This window comes from Ictalurus furcatus, chromosome 18, assembly GCF_023375685.1.
Source record: "Ictalurus furcatus strain D&B chromosome 18, Billie_1.0, whole genome shotgun sequence".
Lineage (NCBI taxonomy): Eukaryota > Metazoa > Chordata > Actinopteri > Siluriformes > Ictaluridae > Ictalurus > Ictalurus furcatus.
In genome coordinates, this window is record NC_071272.1 from 11,840,477 (window position 1) to 11,865,625 (window position 25,149).

Sequence of the window (25,149 nt, forward strand, 5' to 3'; positions counted from 1 at the left end):
AAAGTATTGAGCAAAGGCTGCGAATACTTATGTGCTTTTTTTGTTTTTTATTTTTAATAAATTTGCAAAGATTTCAAACAAACTTCTTTCATGTTGTCATTATGGGGTATTGTTTGTAGAATTTTGAGGAAAATAATGAATTTAATCCATTTTGGAATAAGGCTGTAACATAACCAAATGTGGGAAAAGTGAAGCGCTGTGAATACTTTCTGGATGCACTGTACGTATATATAGACCTGACTTAAAATTGATTTACAATTGATGTGTTGCATTATCTGAAAAGCATTAGCACCTATTAGCCAATCAGCAACAAATGTACTTGATGGTATTTCCACAACATTAAAAACCAGCAAAAATAGGAATGCCATTACAAAAAAATCCTCCAAAACAAAACAGTTTTTTGCTATAATGATAGCATTTTGACATATCGCCCATCCCTACATGAAGCTATTCTTGCTTGCTAGCCTCTTCCTGACTGTAAGAGAACACCACATGCATTTCCACACGATACATGTCATTTCAGCGCTGCCCTGCTAACAGGACCCTGTGCTATATTTACACCTGTACAGGTATGCCTGACAAATCATTTGCTGACGCGTTAGCTAGCACTTTTCCAGTTTAGTGGTGTTGGAAACATCAGGCATAGGATTGCTTGGTTTCTGTACCTAGAGCTTCCAATTAGCCTATAATAACAACAAGTCCAACTGCATGTATACAGTATGCCATTGATGTTTTAGTGTAGTCAGAAAAAAAATGGATTTCTCACAGATGCAAACAAAAGCAAAGAAGTCACAGTGTTAAGGTTTATTGGTCCGGTATTGAGTCCAGATTAGTTTAGAGGAGAGCCCAAGAGTGACACATAATTATGCTTGGGAGTCATTAATGAATATTAAAATTTTATTCTCATATTAGTAATATGAAAGGTTGCATAACATCCCACTATCACGATCCACACTGTAAATTGTGCTTGATTCAATTCTGTGTAAATTTGTACAGTAAATCATGCATTTATATGATAGTTGTATGATAATATGAAAATTAGGCTAGTAATTTAATAACATATAAGTTAAATTTTACTTTTAGTTAAATGTCACTTGGTTCGTTGCTTAGTTTCTTTGTTTTGTTTCTTAATTTGTAATTTTGCTTTCAGTTATTTTGCTTTCTGTTATTTTGTTAAGTTGCCTTGTTTGTGCTATTTTTTATTTGATTTTACCTTGGTCTTTACCTTGATTTAGTCTGTTAATTTGCTTTGCTACTTCATTAATTTACTGTTACTTTGTTAATTGGCCTTGTTTGTTATTTTTGTTAATTTGTTTTGTTAGTTAGTTTGTATTGCTTCTTTCTGTTCATTTGCTTTGTCTGTAACTTTTGTTTTTCCTTTGTTTTTCACTTTGTTACTTTGATTTCTCTGTTAATTTACTTTGTCACATTATTCAATTACTTTGTTACTTTTTTCTTTGCTTGTTACTTTCACAATTTTCTTTCTTTGTTACTTTGTTCATTTGCTTAGTTTATAACTTGTTTCTTGCTTTGCTTGTTACTTTGATAATTTCTTTTGTTTGTTATATTCCATTCTTTATTACTTTGTTTATTTTCTTTGTTTGTTACTTTGCTACCTTTGTTACTTTGGTTTCTTTGTTACTTTGTTTATTTTCTTTGTTTGTTACTTTGCTTTCTTTGTTACTTTGTTTATTTTCTTTGTTTGCTTCTTCGTTTATTTGCTTTTTTCCTTTGTTCATTTGCATTCTCCTCACCAAGCACCTGCTTGTCAAAAACTCAGACATCTGTTGTAAGCCTGAGTTAGATGACATTCCATAGAAAGAAGTCAGAGGTCATTTTTTTTTTTTTGCAGTATTACATACTGCATATCATTCAATACTGATGAATAATCCATGGGTCTGAATTCTACAAGCATATTAATTTCAGGCTTTCGATCTAACATAGTCAGGGACATTCCACACATTTTCTGGACTATGTGAAAATTCAATATAATAAACATATCTGGCCCAGGCGTAGTATTAAGTCAGCAGTGCTGGTCAGACAGCACTGCATCTTTTATGCCAAACAGCAAGTGTGTTGACTGTGGATGAGTGAGGATATGGATATTCAGTCCAAAATGTCTATATATTCAAGTAGCCCTGGCGTATATGCTGATTTGGCTTACTCTGGCCAGTCTGGGCCATTCTTGGACTGTCATATTTTGCAATGTCTGGACCGAGAGAGATGGCTGAGATTCGGTACCAGAGTTAAAATGAGTCCTGGCCCATGTCCCAGCCAACAAAAAGCATAACTGCTAGCTGAAATTTATTATTAAAGCTATTATGTGTCCCTAATCTGGCAAATCAGTCTGGACCATTCTTAAGCTGTCATTTTACGTAGTATCTGGGCTGAGAGATGGCTGAGATATGGTACCAGAGTTTAAATGGGTTCTGGCCGAAGGACAGGCCAAAAATAAGGATGAGTGCTGGCTGAAATTCTGCACTATCGTGACTATCATCCTGGCACACTGGTTTGGGTCCATGTTGGACCAGCATTCTTTGTGGTGTCTGGGTTGAATAAAAACTGGTCATGTGCGCCAGGACTAGGCCAGAAAGTCTTTTGTGTGGGCTGCAAAGACTTTAATCCAGTACTCCTGAAGTCCCTGTCTACACAGGGTTGTTAACCAGTAAAACATGTCTGGAGTAAATGATTTGATAACCTTGTGGGATTGCATTTATATCTGTGCTTTTCTCAAAGGAAATGTATGCTTATAGGTCTCTATACATTGTATATATAATATTTATGTCTGATAAGCGTAGAAGCAAGCACGTGTAAGATTATTTTCATTGCAATTGTAGATTTGATTCGATTTTTTTTTTACTAAATACAACATGGCAAAGGATACAAAAGCCCAGTGCTTGAGGGCTTTAGCTAGGTTGAGCTTCACACTTCAGCAGCAAAAGAACTCCAAAACAATTTCAGTCTAATTTAAAACTTTCACAGTTTAATGTACAGAGGCTGAAGGATATTTGACTGATAGATCATCTTGGTCTTTTATAAATGTTTAGGCACCTGTGACATCACCTAGATTTTCCTGCATATTTCTCTCCTATAGTTTGAACTCTCCACACCAGGGGTGTAGCTAGACCTTATGACTGTACATTGAGGTAACCAGGTTATACCTAATGACTTTATCGGGGTTGCAATCTAGACTAGGGCAGCAAACATAACATTAGGCTATGCCTTATGAAGTACACTAATACTACGAATTTAATATTGTTAGCTAAAGGCAGCTAAAAACCAGATTAAATAAATATAATAAAATGTAATTTTATTGTTTGTTGTGGTCAGTTGGGCCAGGACATAGTTTCCTTCTGTTGTAGTTGTAGTTCGCTGTTGGACAATGATAAAATAAACTTTAATTCCCATTGTTATTCAAACTAGCCAATCACAGCGATATTTACTAAGTCATCCAGTTTTCCATCATTGACACTGGCAACCGTACTGACTAATAAATCATAATATCTTATATAATGTAAAATAATATAATAACATATCCCAGCTTATTAGGAAGCAGGGGTCAAGGCACAGAGTCAGGCATGATACAGTGTCCCTGGGGCAGATATGGTTAAGGGACCAACAGTGGCACCTTGTGCTAGGACTTGAACCCCTGATCTTCTAGTCAATAACCCAGAGCCTTAACCATTGAACCACTGTCACCAACAACTACCCCCTATTGTCCACTTTCGAACACATTCACTAGGGTAGCACTGGCCACCCATGACCATGTCTTAGCCCATGTTCCACATTATTATCCAAATTATTTTAGAATTCAACCACTGGATACCAGTACAGTAGTGTGGAGATTCAATACTTATTGAAAACAAACAAAAAAACAAACAAATAAACAAACTTGTAATTACATACTTAACTCTGAGTAGTAGCGCTATATAGCTGCGGATAAGCAGATAATCAGTAATTATGGATGCGTCATCATTTAAAATTCAGCATGCGGGCATATAGGCTTTAATGAGAAGATCTTCAAAATGATGAAGGATAAGTTAAGCTGTTCCTCCCTTTTGCTGGCTGCCATCAATCTTTGTGCCTCCACATGGAGAGTGTGCTCTCTTTCTCTCTTTCCTTTCTGCACTTCTCTCTGCTCTGGACTTGCGCGTCCCTCCTAATCACCTCTCTTGTCACCATCACCTGCTGTCTCCTACTCCGTACTGTCCAGACTTTCAAACACATTCACATTCACTTTCCCGCTTCCCGTATCCCTTCCTCTGGTAGAAAGAAAGGAGGGAGGGAAGAAGAGGTGACACCAGTGACTGGTTTGTTTTTGGTAGGTGCCTTTCACCACGATGTGTCACTTCCTGTTTAAGTTCTCGTTATCTGCCTTCTCCTTCCGTGCCACTTCCAATCTCCTTTCTTCTTTGTTTTTTTTTCTTTTAGAGGTCGCACTGCCTTATTTCTGTTTGGCGAACTAATTTCTCCTTTTTGTCCTCCCCAGCTATGGTCTTTCATGCTGAGAACCATCCCCCCAATCAAAATGCTACTACAAAGGCATTTTTTTGGTAAATGGAATCTTTACACACTGCTGGGTGGCTGATAAACAGATCTAATTTTGTCTCTTGCTGCTCATCCCATAATGAAGTCAAAATGCAATTATCAGTAATGTTTCAGAAAAGTACAGAGAGGGCAGAATAGAGGCACAGCATGCACATCCAAGCGCTCTCTCTCTCTCTCTCTCTCTCTCTCTCGCACACACACACACACACACACACACACACACACATTTTGCCATTTGGCCTGAGTGGGGTTACTGAGTCTGCAAATGATAAACAAGTCGGAAAGAAACGACCGTTGCGAGCACGCAGCTCGCTCTTTGGGAGGCATTTTCGAGCAATGCCTTGCAGTTTCTCATACACTGCAGCTCTGTTTGCTACTTAACACTTCTTTTGTGATGACAGTGAGAGGGAAGCAATTATTCAGGCCATTTTAAAAGTGGCTGCGTTGAATTTGCAAACCGCCAGGTGCTGAAAACTTTGTGGAGATTTGCGTGCCACCCAAGCTGATAAAATGCTACAGTTAGGCTGTTTGTGTCATTTTTTCCATTTTTTTCTCTGTTAAAAAAACTGCTTTATGCGAGACTTTTTTTAAAAATACATCCATGCTAACAATGATTCCAGAGCAGTCAAAATGTGCAAGCCGCAGGAGAAGTTGGGGTGCTTTTGTAACAGTGGCATTTGCATCACAAGTCGGGGCAATGTAGTGCATTAGCTGCAAACAATTAAAAATTGCTAGTCAGTCTGGAAGGCCATTGTGTCAGCTGTATCTATTGAAATTCAGGAAGCAAATGGTTCATTAGGGTGGTATGGTGGCGCAGCAGGCAGCATCGCTACCTCACACATCCAAGGTCTATGGTTCGATCCTGAACTAAGGTTACTGTCTGTGATGAGTTCTCTCTGTGTTCATGTGTGGTTATGTGCTGGTACGTGGATTGGTTATGCTAAATACTGTACATACGTGTGAATGTAATGGTGTCCTGTGATGGACTGGCGTTCCAATTGGGATGAAGTCTTGCGCCCAGTGTTCCCTGGATTGCCTCCAGGCCCTGAAGATTGGTTAATCAATCTTCAGTAGTAACTATCTTGGGTGAATCTCTGAAACAGTAGGCGCAAGGCAGGAACACACTCTGGATGGGACACCAAGCCACTGCAGGGCATTACACACAACATAAATCAAACTTACACCTAAGGGACTTGTAACATGCTTTTGAATGTGGAAGAAAACTGGGGAACCCAGAGGAAACCCAAATGGACAATAAATAGAGCTCGGGATCAAACACCCAAGCGGAGAAAGGGTCTAATATCATCAAAAGTTCAAATCCTGACAACACCACATCGTTTGTGGGTGGGAGTCGAAGACAGAATATCTGTCTCTGCATTCTGTGATGGTATTTTGAACTTCCCGGTCGATCAGAATGACACCAAAGAATCACAGGTGTATGTTATCTCATGTATGTGGAAGAGAGCAGGTAGTGTTCTGTGATGCTATATGAGCAAAAGAAGAAAAGACTAAGTGGCTTTACATGTCTCAGAGGAAGCACATTCTAGCCTTTGACCTCCCAGGTTGGCAGATGTCGTGCAATAAGGGAAAAGGAAATGGCAGGGGATAAATTGGTAGAACATTGGGCAACAATCCCAAAAAGGGATTAAACAATACCAAAACAAAACAACAAAACCATTTCCAACTTGTCTTCCTAAATACAATCCCACTGCAACCCAAAAATATTTCATAAGGACTAGTGTGGTGTTATTCAATTTTTAGAGTCTGTTTACTCCTCCAGTTGTCCCCAAGCCGAATGGTGAGCTGAAGGGACAATTTCTGCTGTCATCCCTTGTTTCAAATCTCTAGGGCTCCCGGTCCAGAGCTCTCACCGTGAAGTAGGTGTCCCAGCTCATTCGATTTCATGTCGGGGAGGACAGGCACAGACGCAGGGCAGGTGTGGAGAGGGAGTTGGGGAAGGAAGAGAAAGTGTCGAAGCAAAATCTCGCTGATAGACAGCCTCAGCACCTCGGTCCCCTATCTTATTAGGGGAAAAGAAATAAGGAGGTAGATAGACAGATAGACATAGAGATTGTGTGTGTAAGCATAGTGGATGGATAGAACTGGCTGAGAGTGAGCCTTAGGGACAACAGAGGGCAGGAGAGGGCAAGTGTGTTTTGTGTGTGTGTGTGTGTATGTGTGTGTGTGTGTGTGTGCAGCCTGCGTCAAGCTACTGAGGAGATTGCCGAGGCTCCCAGTAGATGCAGGGTTAAAGGTCTACACTAGGGACCTGAGAGACTTGTAAGTTAAACTATAGCTACTTCCACATTGGTAACTGCTGCATCCAGAGGGCTGGCCACTGGCAACCAGATACAAAAAACAGAAAAAGAAAAAGGAAGGATAAAACAAAGCTGTGTATCTAGCCTAAAGATTAGCAAGGTGTATTTATCCCCAAAGTAAAGCAACACCTCCATACAAGACGCTCTCTTTTAGAAGTGTTGTTCTACAGTATATCATTCTCTCGCAGCAGGGGGAGAAAAGAGAGTTTGTTTTTTTTCATGCTGCTCCCGGCTGACAGCAAAATGCTCCGAGTCATTAGGCCAGGGTAATCTAATGCCTTCCATTGAGCCTCAGCTCTCACTTAGAGCATTAATTGGTGAGTGAGTCACCTCACCTTTCCACGTCTAAAGAGGAAAGTGCTGAGAGGGTTCCTTTGAGTTTACCATAATTAATTACTCTGACAACCAAGGTGTGGAAAAAAAACACAAGCAAATCCTTAAGATCTACAGCACGCCAAGCTTGGCTAAAGGTTGGGCAAAGTGATAGTTGATGCTACTACATGCAGGATCGTTACAGGTTTAATGCTTGAGTTTAATGGATGCCAGAAATCTGTTTGAAGAGACGTTAAAAGGCTATCAAAGCCAGAACTGTCCATTTCCTGGCAGGCAGAAGAAGAAACACTCCGAAATACTGCTAAGCCATGAAAAATGCAGTGTCGCTAGATACAGACTTTCTCTCTAATTTGGAGTTCATTTGCATCGTATTCAAATGAACACGCAGAGAATTGTGAGCGATTTTTTTCCTTCGCAGAGGAACTACTTAACATGATATTATGAGAGCAGGTTATGGTCAGTAGTTATGGAATGGGCTGACATGTCAGTCATATGGTATGAATGGACGACGTGCATGCTGGCTGCGCTTTGTAATCTCAGCAACATATCTACGGGAACAGCTTATGAAAATGCGTTGTGTTATGCAAAAATATGCAGATACAAGAGACCACTCGCAGCAGGGAAATCTGGGTTACATTGGAGTTAATGGCACATTTTTACATTTTACATTTTCACACCCTCAGAAGCAAAGTGCACATGTGCGTGTACTCACACGCACACACACACACACGCACTCTGTTCTTGGGGGTGATCAGGAGAGTGGGGAGAGGCACACTGTAGAGAATCCGATTACTCTCGCTCCAGAGTACGGTCCATCTCCACCATTATCCCATTACTGCATCGTGTCCTCTCTCCACTGCAATTAAGGCAAACCTTCAGAGACATGAGAGGCCCATCTCTTTTTGGCAAACGCCATCCATCATATGTTTAGGGTAATGTCGAGGGAGAGCAATAGATGCCTCTGATTAGTGTTTGAGCTTTGCTCGGAGAGGCCTGATGGATTGGGACTGGACGGAGAACAGGAATGAGAGTATAATGGAGGAGCTGTGGGCATCTCTAATGTACAAGGGTGTGGGGAGCCTGAACGGAGAGCCAGGTCTGGTCCAAACAGTCCCTCTGGGGCTAAATGAGAGGAGGGGGTCAAATGGCAGGGCTGATGAAACAGGATGTGATATGTCCTTGCCAGTTGTGGAAGTTTAATTAAAACCTGGAGTCCCGCCACAGAGGGAGTGTCAAAGAGCGAGAGAGATAAAAGTACAGGAGAAAGGGAACGACATAGTGCAAAGAAGAAATTTAGAGATCCATCCAAACAAACAGTTAATGAGAAGACAAGAATAATGACATTTACACTAATAACAAATAGTGTGTTGCTAGGTTGGGGTGGGGTGGTTGGGGGGGGGTGGCTAACCACAGCATGCTGAGGCTAGTGATTTACAGCTCATGTCTCTGGCTCTTGACTATGGAGTGTTAATGAGAGGCTGTGATGGGGCTTGTTAGCGGGTAACGAGCCGTGGCTCTGATGCCACCCCTTGGACTGAGACAGGAGAAGGAGGGGGCAGATGGGTAAATGCTCCACCACTCCAGACACTATCACAAAATTCATTGGTGATGTCCTGACGTGTTCCTTTTTTACCTCCTTTCTATGGCATGAACAATAGTATACAACTAATTGTATAACTACTGTATACATAACGACATATAAACTTCTATATATTGTATCACTGATTGTTACAATGGAAACAGGAAAGCACTTAAGAGACAAATATAACATTAATTATAATTTTATATAATGCATATATAAATACATAACTAATGATAAATTATTCACTATTGATCAAAATGAATTAAAACTATAATTATGTATAAAAATTAAAAATATATGAAAATATAGTGTATAATGTAAATATAATTCATTATATGTATAATTATAATTAATAATAATTATACTTGTAATATCTATTATTATGTTTATAATATCTAATATAATTATATTTATATAATATCTACAATGTCTATCCAATATTAATGCCTTTTTATATTGGACAATTTATTGATTATACTGACAAGCAGCTTCATATCATTTATTTTGTTTGTTTGATTATTTACTTATAACACTTTTCAATTTGAGACCAGAATATCAATGCGCTTTACATACAAAAGATTAAATGTTCACAACTAGGTATTTATAATGTAATATAAAGCACATTAAAGAACCAGTTTACCAGTTTACCAATTTACATAATATAATTCATGTAAAATGACGCTTAGATTTTGGAGAAATACCAGGTGATATTTTTCCGATCTTCACCTCAGATTCCTGTTCTTGATTGACAGGAGTGGAACCTGATGCGACCTTCTGCTGTTGGAAGCCCATCTGTCTTACGACTCGACGTTTAGTGTGTTCTCAGATGCTTTTCTGCCCACCACGGTTGTAAAGAGTGATTATTTGAGTAAGTATAGCCTTCCTGTCAGCTTGAACCAATCTCATCATTTTCCTCTTCCCTCTCTCATCAACGGGGTGTTCACGCCTGTAGAATTGCTGCTCACTGGATGTTTTTTGTTTTTCACGCCGTTCTGTGTAAACTCTAGAGATGGGTGTGCATGAAAATCCCAGGAGATCAGCCGTTTCTGAAATACTCAAACCAGCCCATCAGGCACCAACAGCCATGCCATGGACCAAAATACCTGAGATCACATTTCTCTCCATTCTGATGTTTGATGTGAACATTAACTGAAGCTCTTGACCTGTATCTGCATGGTTTTGTACATCGTGCTGCTGCCACATGATTAGCTAATTGGATGATTTGTAATATATGGTCATTATATTTCTCCATATAATTTCATAATGTGTAAAATATATCTGCTTGTCACTATAATCCATATATTCTCTTGTATTCATACAGCACTTCGTCCTTTATTGAGCATAGAATAGTTGAAAAAAGTGCCAATAATCTCTGGCATGAAGATGGTTAACTGCTTAATGAAGCCTGACAAGTAAAATCCAATCAGCCACATTTCTCCAACAACACAATATGAGAAATATCCTGCTGGTAAATAAAAGTAAAAGGCTGTCACATGTGAAAGGAGTGAGAGTGAGGCTGCCAGTGTGTGAAGCGGCATTTCGCCACAATAAACAACAACAACATGTCGAAATCTCCTTCTGTCACTTTACTCTCCTGCTCCGATATGTCTCCTCCCTTGCGTTCTTGCTTCGCTCAAGATGGAGAGATAGACAGGAAATAGATCGAGCAAGCAAGAAAAAAAGGTGACAAACAGTACACGAGCATGTACGTGATCTTTTCTATTTATGGTGTAACACTTAATCTGTGGGATATGAAAAGAATCACAGAGATTCATTTAGGAGGAAAGTCTTCAGAGGACAGAGCCATCGGTGATGAAAGGCCACGCTCTTGCTCAGGAAAGAGAATACGCCGTCTCTGGAAACAAAAACCCCACTCTAATAAGAGAGGTGGCCTATCGATTGTCTGGTGGGAAGAAGAAGAGATGACACAGAGCTAAGAGAAGGATGATGTCGGCTTTTCAGGGACAGACAGACAGAAAAACCAGACGGTTGCACAATAACAAAGTCCTGATCCAATCCAAATGAGAGCAGTCATAAATAATCCCAAAGAGCGAGCCTCAGATGTACAAACTGACAATTTCCAACTCAGACAATCTGTGCTTTTCAAGCATCACACAACAGAGAAGATGCTGTGCAATGTTTAAAATGAGATTCTTTAAAATGTTTAAAATGAAGTCAACAAAACAAAAGGCATCATTAGCTCTTTCATGGATCTAGACTGTCTGGTTTACGAAGCATGTTGCGACAAATTTTCAACAGGATTTAAAATTAATGCATGTTAAAAAAAAAACAGTAATATCAAATATGGTATCTTTGAAGTTTAGGTAACATACCCTATAAATTAAACAAGTAAGTAAGTGAGTGAATAAATAAATAAATAGAATTGAATAATAATGAGATATCTAAATATAGAAAATTTAACACAATAAACATATAGATTAATATAAAAATGTTTTTGTGAGTAATTAATTTAAGATCAAATATGAAAATATAAAAACTGAGTCAATATATCATTGAATTATATCTTAGTTAACATCTTTAAAAGTATCTATTTCTTTAACTAATTGATTTAACTGATTTAACCTAATGGTTAGACATAAAAGTTGATCACATTATAATTTTTGCATATATATATTCTCATGGAACACTGTATATGTATATGTAGTATAAACTTGCCATATTTAAGAAAACAAACAAATAAACAACCAAAAAAACAAAACAAACAAAAAAAAAACCCTGATAAATATAAGCTGATAAAGTGAACTAATAATCTGTTCCAAATTCTGTCTTTAAGCTGTGAAGTAAGCTGCACAATGATTTATGATTCATTATGGAAAGATAAAAATGTTACATTCTTACTTGAAAAATAATAAATACAACAAAAATGTATATTATCTGTAGTTAAAAAAAAACTAGCATAAACGTTTTTTTTAAGTAAAATATTTCTATGAATAATTGTCAATTTCATTTTACTGTTCACTTTTACTTGACTAAAATGAGCTGACAAATGTGCTATAACATGTTCACTGAAAGTAAAATCTGCGTTAAACACAGACATTAGCACAGGCTATAGAAGACATTGGCCATGCAGAAGTAACAAGAATGCTCTCATTATTTTTGCTGATGCTTAGTTTGTGTCAAGGAGACAGATAGAGCGAGGAGAGCAGACAGAGCGAGGAGAACGTCCCACTCACTTGTGCTTCCCTTGCTGGACTTCTGAGGGAGAAAGAGTGATGAAGGTGAAACTGAAGGATCTGACAGTTCAGTGTCTCTTGTGACTTCCATCCTCTGTGTGTTTAGCTTCATCAATTATGCATTGAATTATGAATCTGAGTTTTTACTTCTCTGAGACGAGCTCTGTTCTTCACGTGTTCATGCTATAGTGTAGGCCTTTACTGTACAACGCACAACACCTTCATGAATAAATAATGAGCAGTAATACATTCATTAATGAACTTAACTATGTTAGGGAAAAAAGCAGGTGTCAGGAAGATCTGTGCACATATTCATACTCATTTCATATTCATGCTCGTGTTCATACAGGTAGGTAAGCCATTAGCTAGCTAAGTGAGTTAGACTAGCTAGCTGGATGTTTTGATGTTATACAGTATTAAATCTCTGTATTAAACTTAAAATATTACTTCGATATTCAGTAGCAATTTCCTGTTTTGTGTTAAATATATCTAAGTGCTGCTATAGTCTATATGTAACTCTATTTTTTTTGCTAGCTAGAAACATGTATGAATGAACATGAGCTAGCTAGCTAGATAATGACCCTAGGAAGCTACCCAAACCCCAACAGCATTTGGCTAGCCAGCTAATGTTACCTTTCTTTATATACTGCTGATAATGGGTGGTGTTCATTTCAGCATAGCTGTGGGCTAGTTAACATAATGGAAAAAAAATTGTTTAAATACAGAATGTTTTTGGATTAGATGTGCCAACTGCAGTAAAAAAAAAAAAAAAAAAGTAAAAAAAAAAGTGTTTCACCAGATGACTTATTTACTCTTCTTTTACTCCTTTTCTCTGCCAAGCCCTGCAACCCACGAAATACAATTTTCTTCAGGTTCTGGACCATTCCTTTAGCGTGTTCATTTATCATTCTATACAGTTTATAGGACAGTTTTCTGACAGAACTCTAACACTAATTCTTGTCATATTGTATCTCGAGGATGTTTGCGATGTTCGAGCCTCTCATAATCTCACTCTTCCTCCTTTTACTGTAAGTCCACTATCCAGCATCAATCATAGTATGGGGTTGATGTGTGGGGGAGTCTGGAGCCTTTCCCAGGGAACTCTGGGCACAAGATGGGGGACACCGTGAACAGGTTGTGCCAAGCCATCGCGGGCACACTCACACACCCATTCATACACTATGGACAGTTTGGAAATGCCAACAACGCATGTCTTTGGACTGTGGGAGGAAACTCCCATGGCACGTGGAAAACATGCAAATTGCACGCACACCGGGCGAAGGCGGGAATCAAACCCCCAAACTCGTACGATGGATTGATCCAAATCGTCCAAATTGTTCAGCATTAGTGGTGAGATAATATTTAATAAAAATGAAGCATGTACGTATTCAGTCCTCAGATTTAACTACAGACTGAACTACTAACTCTCTCCAAAAAAAAGAAGCGTATCAAGCACAATATTTCACCATGAGTTACATGTTTTAGGCAGCATAATTTCACAAACAAAAATGATAGTATACCATTTGCGGGTGATATTTTATATATAGAAATATTAAGTTTTGAAATATTCAGTGGTTGTGTTGCCACCTCACAGCTCCAGGGTGTTAATTCTGACCTCGAATAACTGTCTGTGTGGAGTTTCTCATTTTTCTGGACCCCTCCTCCAACCCAACCTCACACAACCTGGACTCTGTGTGTGTGTGTGTGTGTGTGTGTGTGTGTGTGTGTGTGTGTGTGTGTGTGTGTGTGTGTGTGTGTGTGTGTGTGTGTGTGTGTGTGTGTGTTTGGTGCCTTGCGATACAATGGTGTCTCATCCAGGGTGTGTTTCCAGTGCAGTGTATTCCCAGCGTTCCCAGGACAGACTTTGGATCCAGTGCAACACTGACCAGGATTAAATGGTTACTGAAGAATGGATGAATGAATTAAAAGATTAAAAGATATTTTTCATGCACTGGAAATTCTCAAGGAGCGAATTTGATATAGCGAGTTAATTATTTTAATAAAATTATGAACTACACTTATTTAAATCAAAAATCATGTATATAACACCATAATCATGAGAAGGACTATTAATAACAATTCACAACATATTCACACTTTTAGATGTTCCACACTATTTCAGTTTGTCTGATCTGAGTTTAAGTCTAAATTGTATTTTTATAATCTCTTGTGCCTCATCATATTGCACTCGATAACAAATAGACACTCAGTGTTTTTATCGACTGGTGTTTTGGAGAATGCTGTCTGACACATTAGTCCGAATTCTCCGGGAAGCCTACGGGGGGTGCACAGTGGCTCAGTGGTTTTTATCCTTACACTTTTTTTTAAAACAGCTTTAAAACAAGTGCCTGATTTAAAGCGGATGGAGAGTCTAGACCCCTGCCAGGAGAATGATGCCCAGAATACCCATATAAGCATTTGACTAATCAGTTTTATCCTGAAGGGGTGGTCTCTTGCAGGATGACTCCACCCCCATCTTATGACATGGCCTTAATAGTCACCAGATCTCAATCCAGTTGAACACCATCCATCCATCCATTTTCTGTACCGCTTATCCTACACAGGGTTGTGTAGAGGGACTCGGGGCACAAGGCGAGGGACACCAACTCATCACAGTGCACTAATGCACACACACATTTGGAAATGCCAATCCTACAACGACTGCCTGAGGAACCCGGAGTACCCTGAGGAAACCCCTGAAGCACAGGGAGAACATGCAAGCTCTGTGTGTACTGGGTGGGAGGGGGGATTCGAATCCCCCAACCCAAGAGGCGCGAGGCAAACGTGCTAACCACTGAGCACTGTGCACCCCCCGAAGGCTTATGAGAGAATTCGGACTAACGTGTCGGACATCGTTCTCCAAAACACCACTTGAGGTTAGTGGTGGTTCGACACCTTACTAACACACTTTATGATGTCTTTTCTTTTAACCTGTCATTCATCTATTACCTGATGCATTACAGCGCTTGGAAATATGACAACGTAATATGTATATCGCAGTAAATAAGGTCACAATACACATTTCTGAGATGTGTAGATTTAAAACTCTGCTCCACTAACAGGTCGTGATCTGACATTAAAATCTGTTTTCGTATTCATTCTTCCATTTGTTCCCTCATGTCCTAATGGGAATTGGCCTAATGGTTTCCATTAATTATTTCCCTCTCAGTATCTAATGATTAGAATGCTTAATGGAAATCAATAGATGAATTCTTATTAGTGTTTTTGTTAGCAGGGACATCTTTGTGTATTCTTGTGCACGTACACATAAAATCACTTAGACCATACTTTATTTTAAGTCAATTCAATTCAATGTATTTATTTATGTGGCATTACTGTTTTTTGTTGTTGCTGGAACCTAAATTCTATATAGTATCTTGTACTTTAAAAAGGTCTTGAGCTACTGTTTTGTGATATTTTTGACATATCGCCATAGGTTTTCCCACACCCGGGCCTGCTAATATTTATAATGCACCCTGACCATCTCTAACTGGTTTTATCTGACACCCTCGGTGTCCATCATGTGTATCCTCACACATTGAAAGCCATACCGCTCTCATCAGCCCATTGATCTCTCCTCTCACTCATCAGAGACAGGCCATTCGAAGAACGTGCCTGGCAATTAAAGCCAGGCTGGAGCCAGGGCTAATGAGATTGCGGAGCCATACTCTCTCTCCCCAACACTTCGCCAAGGTTATCAGCTATCCTACTCGCCAAACGCATGGCTCCCAGCGGGTCAAGTGCAGCAGCTCTCTGGTTGGGGGGAAAAAAAAGTAGAGCCAGAATTAGGAGCAGCTCCTTTCACGTGCAACCGGCTGGATTTCATCTTTGTTCAGCAGGGAAGGACGGACGAGGGGAAAGGGAGAGAGAGTCAGAGTGCGGGTTCCCGGCCTCATTAGAATGCGGTTTTCCTGTCGCATCCTATTCCGTTCACACCACGTTTACACGCCGAGGAGGAAAGTAGCGATGGAAAATCACCTTGAGTTTGTCAAACCCTGTTCCCGAGTCAAAGCTGTAGAGCAACAGCTCTCAGCCAGGCTTTCTACACGCTGCTCTCTTCCACTCCCCCTCCTTTTCCCACCCTTATTAATAATGCATGTTGATTTTAAAATATAATATCCTGTCATTCACAATCACATTACAAAAACACAGTGCTGAGAGGCTAGGGAATAATATTTGCCATAATTTACTGTTCACATATTTATGCAAGTCGGTCAAAACAGATTACATCACACGCAAGGCCACATGGGGTAATGAGTGCATTCATTTTATATATATATATATATATATATATATATATATATATATATATATATATATATATATTAAATATTGCAATATTTATTCCAGGACAAAAAAAGAAAAACTCACGTAAACAAACAGAGGCGTGTCAGAGGAAAGCAGCTTCAGGGCGCAGAGTCCCAGTCTGTCCAGATTCACTGTGTGATACATCAAACCCAGAAAATATATCCACTGAAGGCCACTCCTCAAAGCGCTCTCTCTCTCTCGGCTTCTCAGAGCCTCTTCACGCTGAGAAAGTGGGCTTGCTAGGGGCTGCCGACTACCGAGAGCAGCTAATCATTCTTAGCCTGCAAACTTCCTGTTACAAGAACGCATCCAAGAGAGAAATGAAAAGGTGTTTAGATGTGTTGTGGATAATGAGGGCTACTTGAAGCAGTCAAATGGTTTTAGATGTAAAAAGCTAAACAAACAAAGCTTTAATAATGCAGATATTGTATATAAAATAAAAAGAAGCAGCCTTTTCTCTGTACAGTGGTGCTTGAAAGTTTGTGAAGCCTTTAGAATTTTCTATATTTCTGCATAAATATAATGAGTCTTTATTGGTCACATATACATTATAGCACAGTGAAATTCCTTTTTTCACATATCCCGGCATGTTAGGAAGCTGGGGTCAGAGTGCAGGGTCAGCCATGATACAGCACCCCTGGAGCAGAGAGGGTTAAGGGCCTTGCTCAAGGGCCCAACAGTGGCAGCCTGGCAGCTCTGGGGCTTGAACCCCCGACCTTCTGATCAGTACCCAGAGCCTGGGAGTGCTTGGGCTTAAACCACCGACCTTCTGATCAGTAACCCAGAGCCTGGGAGTGCTGGGGCTTGAACCCCCGACCTTCCAATCAGTAACCCAGAGCCTTAACCGTCAAGCTGCCACTGCCCCAAATATGACTTAAATCATCATCAGATTTTCACACAAGTCCTAAAAATATTATACTTGTGCATTTATTTATTGAGGAAAATGATCCATTACATATCTGTGAGTGACAAAAGTATGTGGACCTCTAGGTTTAGCAGTTCATTTGAAGGCGAAATTAGAGTCATGTGTTTTCAATTAATGGGATGACAGTCAGGTGTGAGTGAGCAAGCTGTATTATTTAAAGAACAGGGATCTGTCAGACTCTGGTCTTCACAACACATGTTTGTGGAAGTGTATCATTGCACGAACAAAGGAGATTTTTGAGGACCTCAGTGTTACTTCGTTTCTGATAACAGCACGCCCTGATGTAAGGAATTAAATACTTCAGGGCGTGCTGTTATCAGAAACGAAGTAACAATGTAGATTGATTTTCTTTTAACATGACATCCTGAAGTGTTCTTTTTATATTACAGTAATTTGCTGACGATTAGGATTTTTAATTAATTAATAAACGATATGTTGCCCTTTTATCCGTTTGTAGTTATGTTTAAAGTCTGTGAGACAAATTATCATCTACGTTAAACACCTATAAAAAAACATTCCTTCATCAGCCTCTCGTTTTGGCAAAAAAAAGCAATTCAGCCTGTCTCGCTATTAAATATAAAGTGCCAAATGTTTCCTGAAGACTTTCCCACGGTGGAAAACTTCTTGAACATTACAAAGTGCTGACACTGTAGACTCCTTCCTTATGTTAAATAAATGTCTCCTTACAGAAACTTCACCGTATCAACAATTATACATCTTTTAATACATTTTTCTGTTTATTACTGGGTTTAGATTGTGTAGTGTCTGCCCATACAAGTCCATGTGTAAGCTGTTACTATAGAAACGATATCATACAGTATTAGAACAAGCGCATGAATGAAAGTCTGAGCTGCTGTTTAAGAAAATGAATCATGAATCACCTTCTGACCAATCAGACTGGAGAATCTAATAGCACTGTGGCAAACAAGCTACAGGAAATTACTAAACAGGTAGTCAAAGAAAGTGGTTGGTGTGTGAATTTGAATATTTTCCGAATTATGCCCTGGGTTAATATTGGCAACCGTGCTTTTTATTGTCCAAATCTGAACATGAGTAAGAACCTGTCAACTGAATGCAAACTTTAGGATGCAAATCCACTTGGTCAGTGATCCACCCAAAACAACAAAACAACACATTGCTCTCAATGAGGCAGAAAAAAAAGGTAGAAAAGTTGTGACCTAGGCATCACACCAACATAACACTTTTCAATCTGAACCCACCCTGTTCTTCTCTCTTCACAATTGGGAACAAAAACCCATGCTCTGAAAGATAAGGCTGATAGAAAGGTTTATTATGCAATCGAACAAAGGAGTGAATCAGCCCCTCTCACGCGCCGCGACTGCTTAACAAAAAACCGCTCGACAAAAGAGCGTTCTGCTCTGACAGGCCCTGTTCACCTTCATTGTGGCTTATTTGAATATTACCATCATGCTTCATTTCAGGGTTCGGGCAGGTGGGAGAAGGGTAAACCTAAACACTTCCAAATGAGAGGCTTTCTAATGCACGCTAAGAGATCTCACTTATTTTCATATTTCACACTGGCCTGTGACTCTGCGCACACAATTTGCATTAAATAGAAGAGTGCGCCTAATGCTGCCTAAGTGTCGGCTTTAATTCCTTTTCATTTAAACACAGCCATTGTTACCAAATCTCTTGTGAAGTCCTAGTCCCGAGTATGGTTGGATACGCCTGATATATTCATTTAGCCATCTATCTCTCTTTACCACACCGCTGGGAAGTTATACACCTCACCCCCCCCAAACACCCCCCCCCCCACACCCCTCATGGGACTGGGTTCTAATTGAGCTCGCTGCAAAATAGCAGATCCCTCTGATTCTGTCACATTCATTTCCTGCTCCTGCCTCACAGGAGAATTCCAATTACACCTGCCGCCTCTCTGGCAGCCTTCAGCTCCGCCGTGCTCACCGCATACATAGGAAAAGTGCTCACACCAAGAGAAAAAGCAGTGGCTTTAATTAAGAGAGCATGCAAAAAAGTGATCGCTGAACCCACTGGTGACGTGGCAGTTGGGCAAAGCGTTGGACAGGCAACACAAATCAATAATAGCTTAAGGGCATGCAAGAGGAAATGGAGATATCTTTCAGAGAATCAGGAAGGTGTGTGGATTTCAAGGATAATGTTCTGTAATATATCAAGAAAAAAGTAATCATATCTGATATTATAAGGAAAAAATGCAGTCATTCGAGAATAAAATGATCGCAATATTTTGAAAACAAAGTTGTATTTATTTAGAGAAAAGTCATAATTTATCAAAATATATGACATTATGAGAAATAAGTTGCAATATTTCAAGAATAAAATAATATTTATACAAAACATTTTGTCATATCATATTAAGAGAAAAATCATAATATTTTGAGAATAAAGCACAATTTTTTTGTGTGATATAACAAAAAATTAATAATATTTTCAGATTAAAGTTGTATTACTTTGAGAAAAAAGTCACAATTTATCATAAGAAGTTGCAATATCTGATATTATAAGAAACAAAAAATTACAATATTAAAAAAGTCTTAATATTTAATGAATAAAATGAATAAGAAAATGTACACTTTATTGAGAAAAAAAAGTATTTAAAAAAGTATATAAAAAGAAAAAAGTATATAAAAATAATACTGTGAGAAAATGATCATCAGAGCAATGTTCATGATTTGGTGAAGTTCTTGTCTCTCTTTAGTTGAAGGATAAATCTCAGGAAGGAAGTGATCTTCAAGGCTATCGATGGTTATATCTCAATGCCATTCACAGAGGATCCTGAAGGAGAGGAACTCCGTCACGCTCAGCGTCGAGGCCCCTGTGTGTTCTAGCATATGGACTAGTACGGAAAACGTAAGCGCTATGGTGAGTCCATCTGCAATAACACACTATGTGCTGGATTGCAATTTCTCCTTCAACAAAAAAAAAACAATTTCCTCCAAGTCTGTGTGCTTCTTCCTTCTAATCTTGTGCTGATGCATTTCCTTATTGTTGCGTTGCTCAAACATGTACCATTCTCTCATAGTATTATGATAATATTCTGCAAATATTGCAACTTTTTTGTTACGACTTTATTGTTGAAATAATTTTTTAAACAGAAGAGATCAAAAAGAACATATTACCACATTATGCATACTTGACTATAACATTCTTTCTAACATTTTTAGATTCATTTCTAACAACGTCACTTGGCTGTAGATATTTCTCCTCTTGGCATGTCTTGGTGTCTTGGCACCCTCAGATCCGAGGTGCAAACTAGCAGATAAGTGTTCTTTAATGGCGCCGTTCTTCCTATGGTCTCATTGTCATGCGTGGCCGAGTTAAGGGATTCCCGCGCATGTGGCCGAAGCAGCAGACTGTAAAATAAAGCTTCTTCACTCAAACTGTGGGTTAATCGGATGTCGCTGAAACAATATGGCTTCCTGCAACTCAGCTGAGACAAAAGGCTAAGCTCTTTTAAGCCAAACCAACCAATGGCTGTGAGAAAAAAACAAAAAACAAAACAACAGCAACAAAACATCACCTGGAACATCACTTGATTGGGTTTGTGGTCATGATTTTTTTTTGAGACGCTAGCTGTCATGGTAATGTAATGGAAAATGGTGGCACCAAATAGAGTCGAGGACCAGAACAGGCCGAACTTCCTTAATATCGACAGGAGCAAAAGTGTGCTCGACCCAAACTGAATCCCACATCAGGCTCCAGCGGTCAAAGTAAACAAATCTACCACTTAAACATGGCATGGCAATTAAACCAGTGTTAAACACTATGCCTCCACACAATACACTGTCATGTTACAGAATGATGAATGTTATTATTCTATGTACAGTATCTCACAAAAGTGAGTACACCCCTCACATTTTTGTAAATATTTGATTATATCTTTTCATGTGAAAACACTGAAGAAATGACACTTTGCTACAATGCAAAGTAGTGAGTATACCGCTTGTATAACAGTGTAAATTTGCTGTCCTCTCAAAATAACTCAACACACAGCCACTGGAGTCCTCTTCCACTCCTCCATGACGACATCACGGAGCTGGTGGATGTTAGAGACCTTGTGCTCCTCCACCTTCCGTTTGAGGATGCCCCACAGATGCTCAATAGGGTTTAGGTCTGGAGACATGCTAGGCCAGTCCATCACCTTCACCCTCAGCTTCTTTAGCAAGGCAAAAGGCATTATCATGCTGGAATACTCCCTGTGGCCCAGTCTCCGAAGGGAGGGGATCATGCTCTGATTCAGTATGTCACAGTACACGTTGGTATTCATGGTTCCCTCAATAACTGTAGCTCCCCAGTGCCGGCAGCAATCATGCAGCCCCAGACCATGACACTCCCACCACCATGCTTGACTGTAGGCAAGACACACTTGTCTTTGTACTCCTCACCTCGTTGCCGCCACACACGCTTGACACCATCTGAACCAAATAAGTTTATCTTGGTCTCATCAGACCACAGGACATGGTTCCAGTAATCCATGTCCTTAGTCTGCTTGTCTTCAGCAAACTGTTTGCGGGCTTTCTTGTGCATCATCTTTAGAAGAGGCTTCCTTCTGGGACGACAGCCATGCAGACCAATTTGATGCAGTGTGCAGCGTATGGTCTGAGCACTGACAGGCTGACCCCCCACCACTTCAACCTCTGCAGCAATGCTGGCAGCACTCATACGTCTATTTCCCAAAGACAACCTCTGGATATGACGCTCAGCACGTGCACTCAACTTCTTTGGTCGACCATGGCGAGGCCTGTTCTGAGTGGAACCTGTCCTGTTAAACTGCTGTATGGTCTTGGCCACCGTGCTACAGCTTAGAGTCAGGTTCTTGAAAATCTGCTTATAGCCTAGGCCATCTTTATGTAGAGAAACAATTCTTTTTTTCAGATCCTCACAGAGTTCTTTACCATGAGGTGCCATGTTGAACTTCCAGTGACCAGTATGAGGGAGTGTGAGAGCGATGACACCAAATTTAACACACCTGCTCCCCATTCACACCTGAGACCTTGTAACACTAACAAGTCACATGACACCGGGGAGGGAAAATATCTAATTGGGCCCAATTTAGACATTTTCACTTAGGGGTGTACTCACTTTTGTTGCCAGCGGTTTAGACATTAATAGCTGTCTGTTGAGTTATTTTGAGGGGACAGCAAATTTACACTGTCATACAAGCTGTACACTCACTACTTAACATTGTGGCAAAGTGTCATTTCTTCAGTGTTGTCACATGAAAAGATATAATCAAATATTTATAAAAATGTGAGGGGTGTACTCACTTTTGTGAGATACTCTATGTGTTGCATGTATTTCAATAATAAAGACTGAAATGAACATCATTACATCATCTCAATGGGCTTATTTCCATGCACAAAAATGGCCGTGTTCTTCTTAGCATGGCTCCTATGTTTTCCGGTTCTTTCATTACACTCCTCTTGACAGTATTTTACACTCATTGTCTGTAAGAGGTCCCAAAGATAAACAACAGTGATATTCACCAGATACAGTATGTAAGAACACTTGCAAAGCCCCTTCTAACCAGCTGAAGAAAGGCATCAAACTGAACGATAATGACATGTTCATCTTATCAGACGATATATGGACATGACCTTGATCATTTTGGCTGACCTCGATATCACCCATGTTTACATGCGTGTTTGTTTACATAACAAATGTATGAATGAATGTACGAATGAATGTCACCAACATTTTAGCCGTTCGCGCTGCTTCTGTTCTCTCGTCTGCTCTAGGGCTGTCAAATTAAAATCCAAACGTCGTATAATCTTCGAATTTAAGATAAAAATGCACATTCAAATGCAAAAACTGTGTGCATACAAATTTAATATGTGTAGAAAGCACTCACACCGATTTTAATTAAAACGTACTGTTGAAAAAAATTATACAAAATATTGACAATGAACTAACAATGTTTTTTGAAGAAGAAAAATCTAGAAAGAATAGTTCTTGTCTATCAAATAATCCAGTCAATCATAATCAATAATGTTGGGGATGGAGCCGCTTAAACTGTGTGAGCTGAAGCTGAACAGTGAATGAACAGCGGTAAACTGAAGCGCTTTACTAGTGGATAATTAACTCCTCCAAACACATCCTGTACACATATGAGATTAATCAAACATCTACATAACATAAACCTAATATTACAGCTTGCTTCTGCACAAAATGACATGAATTCACGAGTGAACTTGAACTTAGTAACACTTACTATTCCAGCAGTTTGTTGCCCTCGTCCCAACTTTTTTGAGACATGTTGTGGCCATCACATTCAAAATTACCTTATTTTTTCCTTAAAATGGTACATTTCCTCAGTTTGAACATTTAATATGCTTTCTATGTTCTATTGTGAATAACATATGGGTTTATGAGATTTGCAAATCATTGCATTCTGTTTTTTATTTACATTTTACACAGAGTTCCAACTTTTTTGGAATTGGGGTTGTAAATCTGTTAATGTGGGGCATCTGCAATGCAAGTCCCTGTGTAAGTTGTTACTAGAGAAATGATAATGGATCAGAACAAGCACATAAATATAAACCGTGAAGTTGGCACTACTCTCAGAGCTGCTGTTATCGAAAATGAATCAACACTTTCTGACCAATCAGAACTGGGGATTCAACCGCACTGCGGTATGACGTGGCTGAAAAAATTGCCTGTGTGTACTTTTAGTGAAACATAGTCCCAGGTTGGAAAAATCAGTGCTGCATTTTTTATAAGAAAATTAATTAATTTATGTATTTATTTATGTATTTATAATAAGCAGTGTATGTATAATATGTATAATGTATGTATAGTGTATGCAGCAATAATAATAATAATAATAATAATAATAATCATCATCATCATCATCATCATCATTTAAATTGAATAATCAAATAATAATTTGTTTATTCTCATATTGACTGAACGGAAGTGCAGAGCGCAAACCAGGATTTTCTTAAACCAACCTGATTTTCCCTTCACAGCATTCGCCTTATCATCGCTTCTCTGTATTTGGAATTTTCATAAATAAATTCAACCTTGATTTATGCCGCACACGCATTTTTGGATTTCTAAATGAATCTGAACTGTCACAGATCACAACATCAAGAGGAGACTGTATTTTAAATGACTGTGCTGTAGTTTAATTCGACAAAAATCTAACAGAAAGTCTTTGTTTAAAAAAAAAAAATGTTGTTATCAGTATTCATGTTGTCCTTTTCATGCTATGTTGTTTAAAGGGTGTGATGTAGGCATGTTTGAGCGCATATTGTGAAGTTTAACACAGACGAAATGTGCAGACCTTTGACTCCTCCAGTCCTCCCAAGGCATCACTGAAATTTTATGGTTGCAATCCCTCATTGTAACTACACTATTAGCCCTATATGAGGCCCTAAATATCAACACTACTGTATTACTTAAAGTGCTTGGAGCGCTGTTACTGTTGTGTCTACTGTATATAATCCGGGACCTTTTCCTTTCCTGTGCACTTGCTGGATCACTTCTCGCTTTGCTTTCCAGTACCTCGTGTGTTACAAAGGCATAAACACTTTAGGAGTATAACCATAATCATTACTGAACCTAGAAGCACTAAACACAAAACTTTTTCCACATTCTTACAAAGTGGTAAGTCGGAATCTAGCCAGAAAATTGTAATGAGTGACGTATATTTAAAGTGTAAAGTCAGCGTCACAGATTTGTATGTTGATTGATCTAAAGCAAATACTTGCATATGCAGTACAGTACAACTTATTTTAAAACAAAGCTATTTTGTTTACTGTTGACGTTGTGGGCAGCCATTTTGATTTGATTGAAACCACTTGCTAAACTGAGGAACACCACCCTGGGTTTATGAGTAGGAATTCTGAGTCGAGGGGGCCTTTTTTTCTAGTCGGAGGCCAGGAATTCCAAGTTATAAGTTACATTCGAATGCAGCACTGTCCTCAAGTGAAGACTTAA